Source organism: Protopterus annectens, chromosome 2.part1 (assembly GCF_019279795.1).
Source record: "Protopterus annectens isolate FY-2018-M chromosome 2.part1, PAN1.0, whole genome shotgun sequence".
Taxonomy (NCBI): domain Eukaryota; kingdom Metazoa; phylum Chordata; order Ceratodontiformes; family Protopteridae; genus Protopterus; species Protopterus annectens.
The window spans coordinates 1,941,157,957-1,941,174,763 of NC_056729.1; positions in this window are offsets into that span (position 1 = coordinate 1,941,157,957).

Here is a 16,807-nt window from a genome sequence, read left to right on the forward strand (position 1 = left end):
ACACACACAGACACACACACACACACACACACACACACACACACACACACACACACACACACACACACACACACACACACACACACACACACACAGCCACACACCTGGGAAAGGCTGGCACAGATTTACTAGCTAGGCCCCCTTCTGCCCAGACTATAAGGTAGTTATGACTAACACCAGACACTCCTGCCAGCTACCTTAAGGCTCATACAAGGGTACACAATATATTAAGTGAGATTAATATTAATAAAAATGGTAGTTTGACCAACAGCAAGGCTATTAGGTGTGGCCCACACAGTGTCACCAAATAAATATGCAAGTACTCTCAAAACTTAAATATCTCTATAAGATCAGCCACAATGAAAGGTTTAAATATATTTAATAATTAATAAAACGAGCAAGAAAAATACTAAGTATATATTTACAGTGACATCAGAGGAAATACTTAAAATAACATTGAAGGGCAGGCTCAGACAAATAAAGAAAAACAATATCTAAACTAAGCCTCACTATATTCTTCACTGAATCTAAGAGAGTTACTATTGCCTATTTAATTAACTGAGCAAGGTAGCTGATGTAGTGAATGGTCCTTCTTGTTGTCAGGCCCAAAACAGAATACAGAATGTTCAGTCTCAGTAAGAGACTTCTCAGAATAATATCTGAAATATTGATTCACATATAGCTTGCAAAATGATAACACTTCTTGTCATCTGACTTCTAGTTCGCATGCAAACCCCCATTGCTGGTAGCTGGGAGGATTTAGCATATACCTGTAAAAATACACACACAAGGGCTTTTGCTCAGATCTGTGACAGGTGCTGGAATTCATAAAACAATTTCATAATTCCATGTTTCCAGAGTAGTAATTAACTAATCCCAAAGACAATACAGAAAACTTCCTAGTACAGCCATTGTGTCTCTGGCTGCATTGAAACCTGTTTAATAGCATATTTATGACCTAGCCCATAAAGTGATTAAATTTCAGATGTATTTTAAAGTTTTCTGGACTGAGGTTAACCTTCCAGTTTCCTCTGTTAAAACATATACATTTAAACAGTTACAATAGTGCATGTACATTTCTGTTCTCTCCAGTAGGGCACACTGTGTACACATTTCAAATACATTTTCAACACAAACATCTGTACAAATCAGTTTGATATACACATGATATACAGTTCTAATACATTTGCAACACAATCATCTTGTATACATCAGTTTGATATTCACAAATGACATATAATTATTTACAAAATTCCAGCTAGCTGTGCTTGCAGTACCTGAATTTGCAATGTCTTGCCCCCCTTCAAAGACTCAAGCTAATTTTTCAAGTGTTCCTGGGGAAACATTGCTTGAGAGGAATGAGCATACCTGGGAATATATTACCCCATACCTGTTTTTGAGACCCCATCTGCATTGGCATTGCTAACTCTACTGAGGTACTGCACTGTCATAGCATATGCCTGCAATCCCAGGCTCCACCTTAGTAACTTGGTATTTCTCTGGATGGCTTGATGTAGCAATGTTAAGGTATTGTGGTCTGTAACTACACTGAATTTTCTTCCGTACAGATAAGGCTGACGTTTCTGCAGTGTCCATAATATGGCTAGGCATTCCTTTTCTACAGCTACAAAGCATTCCTGCCTGGGTTGTAGCCTATGGCTGAGATATACCACTGGGTGCCCTTCTCCTCTGAGGAAACCTGGCTGAGTAGAGCCCCCACCCCATGGTTTGAAGCTTCCACCTGCACAACAAATTATTTGCTGTAATGTGGATAGGCTAACACAGGGTGTCTTTCCAAAGCTCCTTTAAGCTTCTGGAATACATACTCACATGCTGAGGTCCACGCAACCTTATCTGACCTGCTTTTCCTTGTTAGGTCTTTGAAGGGAGCAGCTATGGTACTATAATTGAGGACAAACTTTCTGTAGTACCCCACTGTCCCTATGAATGCCCTCACCTGGTTTTTGGTAATGGGGCAAGCCATGTCTGAATAGCTTCCACATTAGTAGGTTGTCACCTGATCTTACTAATCCCCACTCTATGTCCCAGGTAGGAGGCCTCTGCCATGCTCAACTGACACTTACTGGGTTTAATATTCAACCCTGCCCTCTATAGTCTACCTAGCACCTCCCTGACATGCTGAAGGTGCTCTTGCCTGGAATGGATGTAGATGGCAATATCATCCAGGTAAGCAAGGGAAAATATCCTGCTCCTACTAGGATACACTCTACCAGCCTCTGGAAAGTCACTGGGGAATATTTCATCCCAAAGGTCATCTTTGTGAACTCATACAAGCCAAAAGGTGTCACAAACTCTGACCTATGTCTAGCATTGAGAGTCATGGGCATCTGCCAGTAGCATTTGGTAAGATCAATAGTGGTAAGATACTTAGCCCCAGCCAGCTGCTCTAGGGCTTCCTCTGTCCTAAGTATGGGGTAAGCATCTGACTCTGTGTGATGATTTAGTTTCCTGTAGTCTACACAGAATCTGGTGGTGCCATCCTTCTTTGGTACCAGTACCACTGCTGAGGTCCAGGGACTGCTGGATTCCTGGATATTCACCATTTCCAACATTTCCTGTATCTCTTCCCTCATAGTCTATTTGACTCTCTCAGGCACCATATAAGGGGCTTGCATAACAGGCCTTTAGGGTCCTGTATCCACATGGTGCTGTACCAGGTGGTTACTCCCTGGTTTCCCAGTGAACATGCCTCCAAACTCCAAGCCTCACTGAGGAGATCAGTCGCTGTATCCCCCTCAGACTCATCCTGCAATCCACTGAAATACTTAGCACAAGGGCCTCCCTGCCATGGTAATGTTTCATCATGTTAACATGGTACAGTTTGTGCCCCTGTCTCCTGCCTAGCTGTTTTACCATGTAGTTAAAATCACTGACCTTTCTTACCAGTTTAAAGGGACCCTCCCCAGCTGCCTACAACTTATTGTGTCTGACAGGAATGAGAACCATCACATGTTGCCCCACAGCATACTCTCTGGCTCTAGCATTCCTGTCCTACCAGACCTTTTTTCTGCTGTTGATACCCTGGGCCAAGCCCATGACCCCCTGAGCCTTCTCCTGAGATTTAGGACATATGCCACAAGAGACTCCTTGTGGGATTCACATTCACCATCCTACTCATCGCAAATCAAATCTAGAGGTCCCCTCACCCAACCCCCATACAACAACTCAAAGGTTGAAAAACCTGTTGATTACTGGGGTACCTCCCTGTATGCAAACAACAGATGGGGCAAATATTTGTCCCACTCTCTCTTTAACTGGTCTGCAAATGCCAGAAACATGGCCTTTAGTGTAGAGTTTAACCACTCCACAAGACCAATAGTCTGGGGATGGTAGGGGCTGGTATTTAGATGTTTCACCTCACAATGCTTCCACAGACAAGCCAACAGGCCTGACATGAAATTGGCACCTCTGTCAGTCAGTATTTCTCTTAGGAAACCTACTCTGCTGAAAATCTCTCACAAAGCATTTGCCACCTTTTCTGCCTCAACAGAGGACAGGGCCACCGCCTCAGGGACTCAGGTAACATAATCTACTACTAGTAGGATATACTTCTTCCCTGTGGAACTTGGGGTACTCAGAGGCCCCAAAATATCCATAGCCACCATCAGAAATGGCTCCTCAATCACAGACAAATGCATCAAAGGAGCTTTTACCTTGTCTTCTGTGTTTTCTACTATTTGGCACAGCTCACAGGTCCTGCAGTATCCTGTTACATCCCTTGCAATCCCAGGCCAAGGAAAGTTCTGTATAATACATCTCTTGATACGCTTTATGCCCATATGCTTTGCAAAGGGAATGTCATGGGCTATGGCTAGAAGTGCCAGATGGCCGGCTCTGGGCACTACCAACTGCTATTATCTCAACCTCTAGCCCTCCCTCAGGGGTCCATTCTCAATAAAGTAAACCATTGTTCCACTATACGTAATTCTCTTTTCCTTGATAATCAGGCACCTCCCTAGCTACCTCCCTCAAACCTTGTAATGTAGGATCTGAGAGCTGAGCTTGACTTAACTCTCTCTTTGTACCCCTTCCCAGCTCCCCTTTGACAGGAAGTCTGGTATCCTGTGACAGCAGTGCCTCACTGTCAGCCTGGGTACTACTACTCACCTCTGCGCTTGCAGTCATTCTGTCCAAGGGAACATCAGTATCCACCAGCAGCTGTGGCTCACCTTCAGTCTCACTGCTACAGGGTAGCTCCCTTCCTGAAGTAGACATCTCACCAGTCTTGGCTTCAAGTGTGCAGGCTGCCGGGGTCTCCCCTAGGCTACGAGACCCATATTCCTATCTCCAGGCCTGACTGCATGCAACTGCATGCACACAGTGCACTGCATTATAAAAATCATTCCCTATTAGGACATCTGCAGGAATATCCTCTAACACACCTACTTGCATGCTTCCTTTTCCACCCTCCCAGTCAAGGTGAACCCAAGGCAAAGGTATTTCAAATGGGGTCCCTCTAAAGCTCTGAATGGAATATACTGCACAAGCAAGTAGTGCTCCTCTTTAACCATTGTAGGCTTCACAATGATTAGGTCAGTGGCTGTCTCTCTTAGCATGGCCTGTTTCCCATCTACTAAAATAGGATATAACCTTTTGTGGTGCTATGGTATCCTTGTTGTCTCCAGACAACTTACATGGACATTTTGTCCTTCCCACTTGTTGACTCCCCTACCTTTTGTTCCTCAGCTTGCCTCCTTGGGCATCTATATGATACATGGCCCCACTGGTTACATTTAACACATTTAACCCCTGATCCTGGCCTTGTACCTAACCTAGTGGCATCCCCTGTTACGGGTGGACTGTGTTGGGGTGGCTTAGGCTGCCCAGCCTGGGTTCCCTTGTGTTCATATTCAGCACTGGGTATCCCTTTCCTGTGCAATAATGTCCTGCTTGCTAAGTAGAGATCCCCTTTTTCCTGCACTCATCTGTGGAGCTACATTCCTTATCTGCCAACCAGACTTTCATGTCCTCAGGCCAAGTGCTAAGTGCTTGTTCCCCTCACCAAAACATCTGCCAGCCCTTTAAAAGTGGTGACCTAACACCCACTTACCCACCTATGAAAATAAGTGCTTAACTCAGCAGTATAATCACACACTTTCATCTGCCTTGCGTCTGTGCTCACAAAACTTTTTTCTATAAGCTTCAGGTGTTAACTTAAAACATTGTAATAAACATTGCTTTACTTTCTCATAATCTAAACAATCAGTATCAGATAAATTGGAAAACACAGTTACAGCTTTACCATAGAGTAAGGGGGTCAGGAACTATATACCAAGCCCTCGGTCAACATTATACCGTTTGCATACTCTTTCAAATATATAAATAAAACTATAAAAATTATAGCCTTCTTGGTATTGATGAAATGTTTACTGACCATTATTGCTTCTGGGGTATGGTTACTCCCTTTCCCATTACCTCCATGACCCTGGTGAAGAGTCAGCATTTCCTTTTCATGTTACCTCTTCCTCTCATTTTCTTCAGCCTCCAAATGCCACAGTCTCCCTGCTGATTCTATTTCCAAATGTTTGGCCTCCAGTTCAAGTCTCTTTAACTCCAGATGGATTTTTAAGTCAGCTGAGGAAAAGTTGAACTGTCCATTTTCTGAGAGCTGTACATCTAAGGCCAGTCTGGCTGTCTTCCTGGTTGCTGGTCTGTTATGCAACTGTAATTAAGGCTGCAATCATTTCCCCTTTAATCAGGCTGGCATGGACCAGTCCTTTGGCTTGGCACATCTCAGCCAACTGGTTCCTTGTCAGCTTGCCATAATCCTCTGCTGACATCCTTGCCTGCCCTCACTGACTTACTAAGATAACAAAAAGTAAATAAATAAAACTATTATGATATAAAACTCTGAATGTTCACCATGAGGCTGCTGAGAGAATGCATACTTTTAGTGACAACTGCTTACAGGCTACAGAAGTTCAATATCCACACCAGAGTTCACAATATTTGATGTGATGATCCCTGCTCAATAAATATGTGATGACCTTCCACCTCTGGGCCAGTAATCAAGGAGCCTCAGTCCTGACTACTGGCACCAGTGGGAGATATTCACTGGGAGGATAGCAGGTACACACACAGTATCTCCAGATGCAGCTTTCTGCATCAGGCATAATCAAGCACAATTTCCCTTAAGAACAATAAGTCCAGGACTGGTTTCTCCCTCTTTCTCCAGATCCCCAGTAAGACTCCCCATTGGCACAGCTATAGAGTTTGGATGTCATCTGAGTGTCCAAGCTAAGACCTCCAGCACCCTCTCTGTCCAACCAGTGCTTTGTGCCCTGCCCAAGTATCTGACAGCCACACTCTCTGAGGTTTGATTTACACACACACACTGGGAAAGGCTGGCAGAGGTTTAATAGCTACGCTCCCTTCTGCCCAGACTATAAGGTAGTTATGACTGATACCAGACACTCCTGCCAGCTACCTTAAAGGCTCTTCCAAGGGTACCCAATATACTGAGTAAAATTAATATTAATACAAATGGTAGTTTTACCAAGAACAAGGCTATTAGGAGTGGTACACACAGTATCACCAAATAAATATGCAAGTACTCTCAAAACTTAAATATCTATACAAAGATCAGCCACAATGAAATGTTTAAATATATTTAATAAGAAATAATGAAAGAACAAGTAAATGCTAAGTGTATATTCACAGTGACATCAGAGTCAAAAATCACAGGAAATACTTAAAATAACATTGAAGGACAGACCCATACAAATAAAGAAAAACAATATCTAAAATAAATTTCACAATATTTCTGACTGAATCTAAGAGAGTTACTATTCCCTACTTACTTAATAGAGCAAGTCAGATGATGTGGTGAATGGTCCTTCTTGTTGTCAGACCCAAGACAAAATACAAAATGCTCAGTCTCACTAAGAGACTTCTCAAAATAATATCTAAAATATTACTTCTGGGATAGCTTGCAGAATTACATCACTTCTGGTCATCTGACTTCTAGTTCCCATGCACACCCCCAGTGATGGAAGCTGGCAGGATTTAATGCCTACCAGAAAAAATACACATACAAGGGCTTTTGCTCAGATCTGTGGCAAGTGCTGGAAGTCATAAAACATTGTGACATTCTGTGCAAATCCACACACCACAGGTGCTCTTCTTTACACGAATTGCTAACCATGTTCACTTACATTTCACTGACAGTAGCACTGTTGCAATCCGTAAAACTTAGCTGAGGCATGCTATTCCTCATTAATATGCATTGCACACTGACGCATATCATGCACCATCTTGCTAACATGTAAACTCCATGTAGGCTCTGCGTGAAGTTTACATGGAGTTATTGAATCTTCAGGATGATCTTTTGGGTTCCACATGTCATAATGTTGAAGAATTTAAGTGGACGGCACATAATAGAAGAGTTAATAAGGGTGGGGGTAAACAAGAAATATTTTTGTAACCCATTATGCTCCCTTTATTGAAGGGGGCACTTATTTTCAAAAGTCATTGGTATATCGTGACATTTGATGAAGTACTGATGAATGTAAAACTTAATATTTCATACCAAAATTAGTCTAATATTAGGAGTCGTGTAGTCCATACAGGGATGAATAAAGAGTCGATAGTAGAGGAATGTAAAAGATTTTCAATTTCTACACATAACTGCGGTGGTGGTGCTGTGGTAACGTTGTTGCCTCACAGTAAGACGTTGTCCTGTTCGATTCTCAGCTAGAGCGTCTTCTGTGTGGAGACATGCGTGAATGGGCGTACCTTCATTGAAGGTTGTGCATCAGGGCCGACAACTCGGCACATAAAAATCTACTGCCAATCATTAGCAGACCGGAGTTCCGCTGTGGCGACCCTTAACCGGGAAAAGCTGAAAGACACAACAACATGTATTGGAAAGGATGATACTTATAATTTTTAAAGAAAAGTTATTTAAGGTTGCTGGGTTTTATAAATGTTACCACAAGATGGTAATATATGGGCTTGTTTGTTCTTGTAAAAGCTTCATATAGGAAAGACAGTGGGACAAGTGAGGGTAAGAATGCAGGAACACATTAGAGATATTAAAAATAATTCCCTTACTAGTTCAGTTGCATTACATTTTTTTTTTGAAAAACACAGTAGTAATCCTGATCACTTGAAGTTTGTTATCATGTATATAATGAGCTCTTCTGAATTTTAGTTAAAGCCTTATGAAATTTTATTACGTAAAGAAGCAAGGTTTTATTTTTATTTCTGATACTTTGCAACCAAAGGGGCTTAATAATGAGCTCTTTGAAGTATTTGATTCAAAATATGTGGAATATTTGATTTAAAATATTTAGTGAATTTTATTAGATCATGCCTGTTAAACATTGTTGACTTCTTTGAGAAAGTCACCAAGTCTCTGGACAAGAGAAAGACAAAGGATTCACAAAGGCTTGCAAGGAGTCTAAGAGTAGTGTAAGACTCCATGTAGCCTTCGCGATCCAGGAACAGCCCAAAGTCCGTGTAAGAGACCAGCTAAAACGTCTCTTACATGGAGTGGGCGTGGATAAGCTAATCACCTCATTTGCAGCCAAATAGCATGCAAATGAGGTTGATTAACGATCCAGGAAGCCCAAAACAGCCTGTGTACGAGCCGTTTTAGCTGCAGAAATGTACTCAGTTGACAACTGAGTACGTTTCTGCAAAATTCACAATGGAGCCATGTCAGCTCCAAATAAAGGGTGCATATGTATCAGGCAGCATGCCAATGGCTAAATATGTGGCCATTGGCAAGGTAACCTGATGCAAAAGTAATAAAAATATAATTTTTTTTTCGGCGAACCCAGTGCAGCCCCGTGCAAACGGGCTGTGCTGTATAAAACATAAAAATGAAGGTTATAAACCCACAAATGTGGGTTTTATGCAATACATGGATTTACAATGCAGGGACCAGCAGACCAAAAACAACATGGCCACCGTTTAGTGGTTGCTAAGGGGGGAAACTGAGTCTAAGAGATGTAACTAAGCATTAGTAGGCAATCTGATGCAAATGAGTGTTAGGATACTGAATTCCATTGTGACATAGCAAATGAGCACATTCTGAGTAGTGTAAGAATTACAGAAGGGGGAGGAACAGAGTAGGAGATAGGTGACATCACAGGGGGGGAATGGCAGAAAGAAATGCAGTTCATTGGAGGTGAAAGTTACATGACAGATGTCAGACACATATCATGGAAAGAGGAGTGCCACAACATAAGCATGGGAAAGTCAAGAAATGGAAGGTGTTGCCTACACCAAAGTTTCTTGCTGGGCGTGCATGCGCACGTGTGCGCGCCATGAAGCACGAGTAAGACAGTGTGTGCATGTGTAAGGCAGACTGAGCATGTGGGAGTGTGTTGGGAGATGTTTGACACTGTTTGCGCAGGTGTGCGCGTGTTTTAACCCGAATAAGCAGATTCTGAACTGTGTAAGCATGTGTGCGCATGTGTAAGCCACTGTGAGCGTGTTTCTGCTGGTATACACGCTGCTCCCCCCTGAGGAAACAGAAAGGAAAAAGGAAGCAACAGAATTAGTAGGAAGCTAGCAGGGAATACTGCTGGAGCTAGCAGGTGAAAACAATTAGAAGCAGGCAATTACACAGGCAGAATAGTAGCTCAGCCCAACACTTAAAAATCTGCAAACAGCAGTGCAAGATGTTTCTCTCAAGAGACACTGCAAGACAGGAGTAAGCTATTAGAAGTGAAAACTGAAAAAGCTGAACTCAGAGCAGAAATGTTAGGGGCTGCCATAGCTGTCATAATGAGACATAGGCGACTTGCTGAGGGTGGTGACAATGCAGATGGTGCCAGACAACCCACAGTGAGGAGACGGTGAAGAGTGTACAGGCCCAGGGTCACCTACCACGGGTTACATGAGCTGGAGATAGTAGCGCTATAGAGTGGACAGAGACCTTCTGCAGCAAATAGTGGAGCTGTGCAGGCCACGCCTCACACACAGAACCAACAGAGGGGAACCCATCCCAGCGGAAACCAAGGTATGTGTTGGCCTAAGAATACTAGCAACAGGTACCTTCCAGAGACCAACTGGTGATATGATGGGGATATCACAGGCATCAGCCTCCAGGGTACTGCACCAGTTCCTGGATGCCATGTCAGCACATGTTGGTGATTATGTATATTTCCCCAATGCCTGTGAGGTATTGGCCAGCAATATGCATCTCTTCCAGCAAATAGCGGAATACCCTGAGGTAGTGGGTGCAATAGACTGCACGCACATACGCATCAAAGCACCAGCCGGTGAGTGGGGTAGGGCCTACATTAACCACAAGGGCTTCCCCTCCATCAACTGCCAGGTCGTGTGTGATGAATGTGTGTGCTGGCTGCCCTGGGAGCTACCATGATTCCCACATCTGGCATTTGACGCAGCTGTACCAGACATTTGCTAATGGGGACATCCTACCCTGACACCTAGTGGGGGATGCAGGTTATGCACTGGAGCCGTGGCTGATGACACCCATCAGAAAGGCACACACACCTGAACAGGAACGCCATAATGAGGCACACGCACAAATACATAATGTAATAGAGCGTGTGTTTGGGCTGCTCAAGTCACGGTTCCGGTGTCTGGACACATCTGGTGGAGCCTTGCAGTACACACCAACTACATGTACCCAAATTGTCATGGTATGTGCTATGCTACATAATATGATCTTGCAAAAACAGCTGCAGCAGGACCAGCATAGGACTGGGCCAAACAGCCCCCCACCATTGCCAAGGCCATCACAGGCAGAGCGTGACTCAGAGGAGGAACAACCTGAGCCTGCCCCAGTAGGCAGAAGGAGGCATGCTCAGTATGCCTGCCCTTGGCAAAGAGGCAACACATAGCACATACACTGGCTCAGTAGGAACCCTGGGAATGATACCCCCTCTGACTCACTCAAATAATAACAGGGATGCCTAAAATGACATGACCTGCTCGCAAACATGTACAGGGAGTGTAATATGTGCATCCAACAGAGGCAGCCCTGCAGCACCACCTGAGGCATGAATGCCATGTGTTAAGTAATGTAACACCATGTACTATATGCACACCTGAGGACCATGACTAACATCCTACCCTCACCAAGTATCATGCCACAATATGACAATGAGATGATCAAGTGCAATAATTGGCTGAAGTATCGCAGTTAGTCAAAGGGGTCCAATGTGTGCCAGCCTGGGATGTCATGCTGAGCATGACATGATGCTCCACCTGCTAGGATTGGCGTGCACCTATCAGTGCAGGCCGTATGGATACTGGCAAAGGCTGTTGTTACCCACAGCGTGCCCTGAATAGGTAAGGCTCAAAACACAAACCTACCTCCATAGGTATCAGAAGGGATAAGAACCTAGATGTAATGCTACCCAATGCCAGAAGTCGAAACAGCAAGATGCATGCAGTCTAAACTCACCCAGTATGGATAATGTTGATATCTGTGCTGTAACAGAAAACTGGGTCAAGGCTCACAACAGCACCCTAACACTACCAAGTTACACCTCATACTGTGCTGTACAGCCTCAAAACATGGAACAAGCTACAAAAGGAGCGTGACTAGCAATAATTGTCAAGGATAACCACACCCCCATGTTGGTACCACAACAAGAAGCAGCATGGACTAGCCATGGTCAAGTAACAGTGGCTAAAACTGCCCCCCAGCTTATAGCCTTCTACAGACTACTGTCCCAACACCAGGAACTGCACCTGGCCTATGCTAGAATACATGAATATATCAAGTCCTCCAAACCACATTATATTGGGTGACTGAAAATACCCAGACATAGAGTGGGAGCATTATACTAGCTCCAGCACTGTAGGACAAAAGTTCATAGAATCCATAAACCAAAATGCCCAGGAACAACGTACCACTCCCACAAGAGGGGTAAGCATACTGGATGTGATAATCAGCAACATGGATACTGGATGGCAAGATGAGAAGTGTATTGCTCACTGGTAAAACCAGACCATAGAGTAATCACACTGGATATACAAATCCTGACCACAGTCCCTGGCCAGAAAACCACAGTGAAAAACATGTGTAAAGCAATATTTGCACTCCTCCAAACTGATGTGGAATCCATTAAAGGTCCTGTGCAGGTGCAAAATATGGGCCACACCTCAGAACCTGTAATACAGCCATTCCATGAACACTGCCAGGAATGCTTGGATTATGCAATCCTAAATTAAAACAAGACACAATGCCATACACGCAGGCATCTGGCATGGTGGACACCAGCCATAACCAAACCATGCAAGAGAATGAGGAAGCTACTACATGATAGAGCAAACATAAAAATGATGTAATCACTGATCAGTAGTATGGCAATAAAATATATCCACACATACAATCCACTAAGGCCAGCCACAACAAGTTGAATCTGTGAATCTTGAGGCAATGTTACACCTGCCCCAAGTACACAGACAACCCCAACTCCCCAAGAAATACAAATATATGTGAGAGATGCAACCATCTATCCAAACTGGAGGCTGAGCTCCATCAACTCAGTACTCCCAAAACTAGTCAGGAGGAGAAGGTAACCACACACACCACAAACCCAGTCCCACATAGACCTATCACAACTGCAAACCAAAGACATAAACACAGAAAAACATTCCCGGAGGCCCAAATTACAAACACACCACACCAACAGAGGCCTCCAAAGCAGACATCCAATCAAACAACCTCCAAACATAGCACATGCAACACATAGTACACAAAGCTGGTGTGACAAACAGTCACAGGCAAGAAGGAGAAACAACATGCCTGATACAGTTGTAATAGGTGACTCCATAGCGAGACACACTGCTGTCCCGCACACCAGACTGAACAAGGGAAAGAGTACAGTAAGCTGCCTGTAGGCTGCCACAACACACCACATAACACAAGTATGCAGGTCACCCCAAAGCAAGTAGAAATATGATGCAGTCATAGTCCATGCTTGTGTGAATGACCTGAGATGTACCTCCCTGGACTACATGAAAAGAGACATAGATGAGCTCTCTGATTATGTAGTCCAGGCCGGTATGACACTCACTGTTTGGAGCATCCTACGCTCGCCAAGAATGATGCCACAGTACAAACACGGAATGATCAGTTATAACAAGTGGCACACTTACTGGTGTCATTCCAAGGGGATCCAATGTCTGTCTGCTTGGGATGTCATGCTTGACAAGCCACGCAGCTGTTCCAGGGATGGCTTGCACCTGTTACCCCTGGGCGTCTGGATATTGGATAAGGCTTTTGCCACCTCCATAGAGCCTTCCGTATGCAAGGCTAAAAAGACTAACCCACCACCCTAGAAAACATAAGTGGAAAGAAACATAAGGGTAATGCTGACCAATGCCAGATGTGTAAACCCCAATATGCATGCTCCCGAGGCCATCCTCAGTATGGAGAACATCGATGTCTGTGCAGTGACAGAAACCTGCTGCAAGCCTCCTGACAGCACACCAGCACTCAGACAATCCAAAAGGAAAAACCACTTTAATGACAAAACACAGCAGAGCTTTCGGACATAATCCTTCTTCAATACTACAAACTTATAAAATTTCTTTCATCTTATATACAGGCCCAAAGTAGTCATGTGGTTAGCAGCCCAAAAATCACATGACCATAAGTATCACTCAATAAGGCAAAGTTAAAACAACACAGATAGCAATGATTCTATAGTACATAACAAAAATTTAAATAATTTAAAATTCAGCTTGCTAATATGATTAATAATCAAAGTTACACATAAAATTCATATTATAAAATTCATATTGTAGAAACAATATACATAATTATAAATTCAATCTACTGAGCTTAACCAAAATTGGTTTAAGGCTCAGCATACTGTTCAAGCCAGGAGAACGGTCACCAGCAAACCTTAAAATCCACTCATATTATTTAATTTCTAAGAAGTTATTTATATCACCACTGGAGTCAGATGCCTTACCCATGAATAGTACGAATGTGCGTATGTACGTGACTAGATATGTAACTGCATATAGTCTTACAACACCATCCATAAAGCAAATAATATTTAAGAACTGGTTGATACTAATGGCTTCAAATGAACTAAAGGCCTAATTGGGTGATAGACCTTTATTTGCCTATAGGAACATGAGAACTTTAAAAAATTCATTATGTTATAAGGATTTTTCTACCAACATTGTGAAAACGCTTTCCTCTAAGTATGGTACATGTAAATGCCACAATTGTTCATGCTGTGGAGATATTTTTGACACAGGGAGTGACCTTTTTGTTCATCCAGTAACAGGGAAAACTTTTAAATTTTATGTTTCAGCTACTTGTCACACAACACATATAGTGTATTTGGCTACCTGTGTGTTATGCAAATCTTTTTATGTAGGCAAAACCACTTGTAGGTTGAAAGAGAGGATTACAGAGCATAAGTCTGAAATTAGAAGATGTGTCGAAACAAATGCTTTATATAAGCATATGTTAGATTGTGGACAAGATCATGTTTTTAAATTCAGGGTTATTGACACTGTTTTCCCCTCCCCAAGAGGTGGCGATATAAATAACTTCTTAGAAATTAAAGAGTATGAGTGGATTCTAAGGTTTGCTGGTGACCGTTCTCCTGGCTTGAACAGTATGCTGAGCCTTAAACCAATTTTGGTTAAGCTCAGTAGATTGAATTTATAATTATGTATATTGTTTCTACAATATGAATTTTATAATATGAATTTTATGTGTAACTTTGATTATTAATCATATCAGCAAGCTGAATTTTAAATTATTTAAATTTTTGTTATGTACTATAGAATCATTGCTATCTGTGTTGTTTTAACTTTGCCTTATTGAGTGATACTTATGGTCATGTGAATTTTGGGCTGCTAACCACATGACTACTTTGGGCCTGTATATAAGATGAAAGAAATTTTATAAGTTTGTAGTATTGAAGAAGGTTTATGTCCGAAAGCTCTGCTGTGTTTTGTCATTAAAGTGGTTTTTCCTTTTGGATTGTCTGCTTGCAGTACTTTGGCACTTTTGATATTTGTTATATATTTGCCGTGAGGATTTTCCACCATCAAGGTCCATCTTGCAGCCTGCTAGTCTGATATGGCAAGTGTAACTGTTTCTGTTAAGTCTCTAATAAATGTTGAGACAAATCCTTTATTAACTTTTGCTGAGGAAATGAATCCTGTAATTGTGGATCCTGCTGTACCTGACACAGACGCTGTCTCTGAATTTAACAAAGTGTTACAAACATTAGAAAGAAAGGCTAACACTTTTAAACATTTGCAATGGCAACGTTTTATTTTTTTAGCATACATGGACAGAGGGATTGTTCCCAGAGGGCTACGTATTCTTAAAATGCCCTCATATGGGAACGCATACCCAGAGCTGCTAAAAAAGTGGCAACAGCTGAATATCCAGTTAGGCTTGGACTATATGTTGTTCATGAATGAGTATTTTTTATCTATAGAGGAAGACCTGAAGAAAGATATTTGTACCCTTGAAAATGATATATTGGCTATGCCTATCTTTTCAAATATGTCTAACCATTTTCATGACATGGTAGGGAGACTACAAACTTTGGATGCCAGAATGGAAGCAACTAAAACGAAAACTTGTTCGTGACATCAATGATTTTGGCAGAGGGAATATCTTCTCTTGGCCCAGGAGAACGTCCCTATAAATAACAGCAATAGATCCAAAATGAATACTAAATGCGCTCATAAAGTCAAAACAAGAAGTAACCTGGATACTTTGGATGATATTAGCGGCGTTAATGCAGTTTCTAATGAACAGAATAAAAGGCATGTAGAACAACCAAACGCATCTGAATCTGCGAATGGTTTGACCCACGTAACGCCAGACATAGGGGCAGAGACTTCTAATTCCTGTGTAACAGGCGAGTGATCACAACGCCTGGAAATACAAATGATGAGGTGGGAGGAAATCACAGCAACTAACTTTAGTTTTGCTTCAAAGTTTTTCACTGGACCTGAAACCGTGAAAGCGACCGATGACGCTGAGGAATTCCCAGTTGCGCTCAGAGGCATCTAATAAAGGAAGCTCAACAGCCCTTTAGGCACAGCCAAGATGGGCCAAAATAATTAAAATGCGTTGAATTTATCAACGCGTTCAGCTACAAGAAGCCCATATATCAGTACTTTCAAAGGGCTTAACTTTATTCCTTCAGGTGGAAATGACCTGGTGTCTGCACTAACGGACTTGAAAAAATTCACCAGAATGTTAAACTTAAAGTTGTTGTTTGGTCAATCATCTATAGTAGAAAGAGGCTTTAAGCGCCTCAGTACTTTTATACCTATTGCTGTACCAATAGTGAAGGCTTTTCATGATTTGTGTGAAGTACAAATTAGGCAATTGTATGAGAGTAGTAATAAGAGTAAAAGGAATGAGTACAACTTGACACTGGATGAGTTTAAGCATTTAAAGATCTGTGCTCCTGTAAAGAAATAATAATTAAACAAGCTGATAAGGGAGGGGTAGTGGTGTTCATGGAACGTGACAAATACTTAGATACTATGTCCTGTTTGCTGGAGGATACTACTGCTTTTAAACGCATCACTGGCATGGATGTAAAAAAATGTATATCGTATGTTAATATGGTCATCTATGACTTACAGCTGCAGGGTCAGATAGATCTTGAGTTATTTAATTATTTAACAGTTCCTTGTCCTGTGACACCCCGCCTATATGGAATACCTAAGATCCATAAGTCAATCATGGATCCACCTATGAGACCCATCATCTCAGGAGCAGGTTGGGTGACCGAACCCCTGTCAGTTTATTTACATGGTCAGTTACAACTTTTTTTGAATAATTGTGATTCAGTTC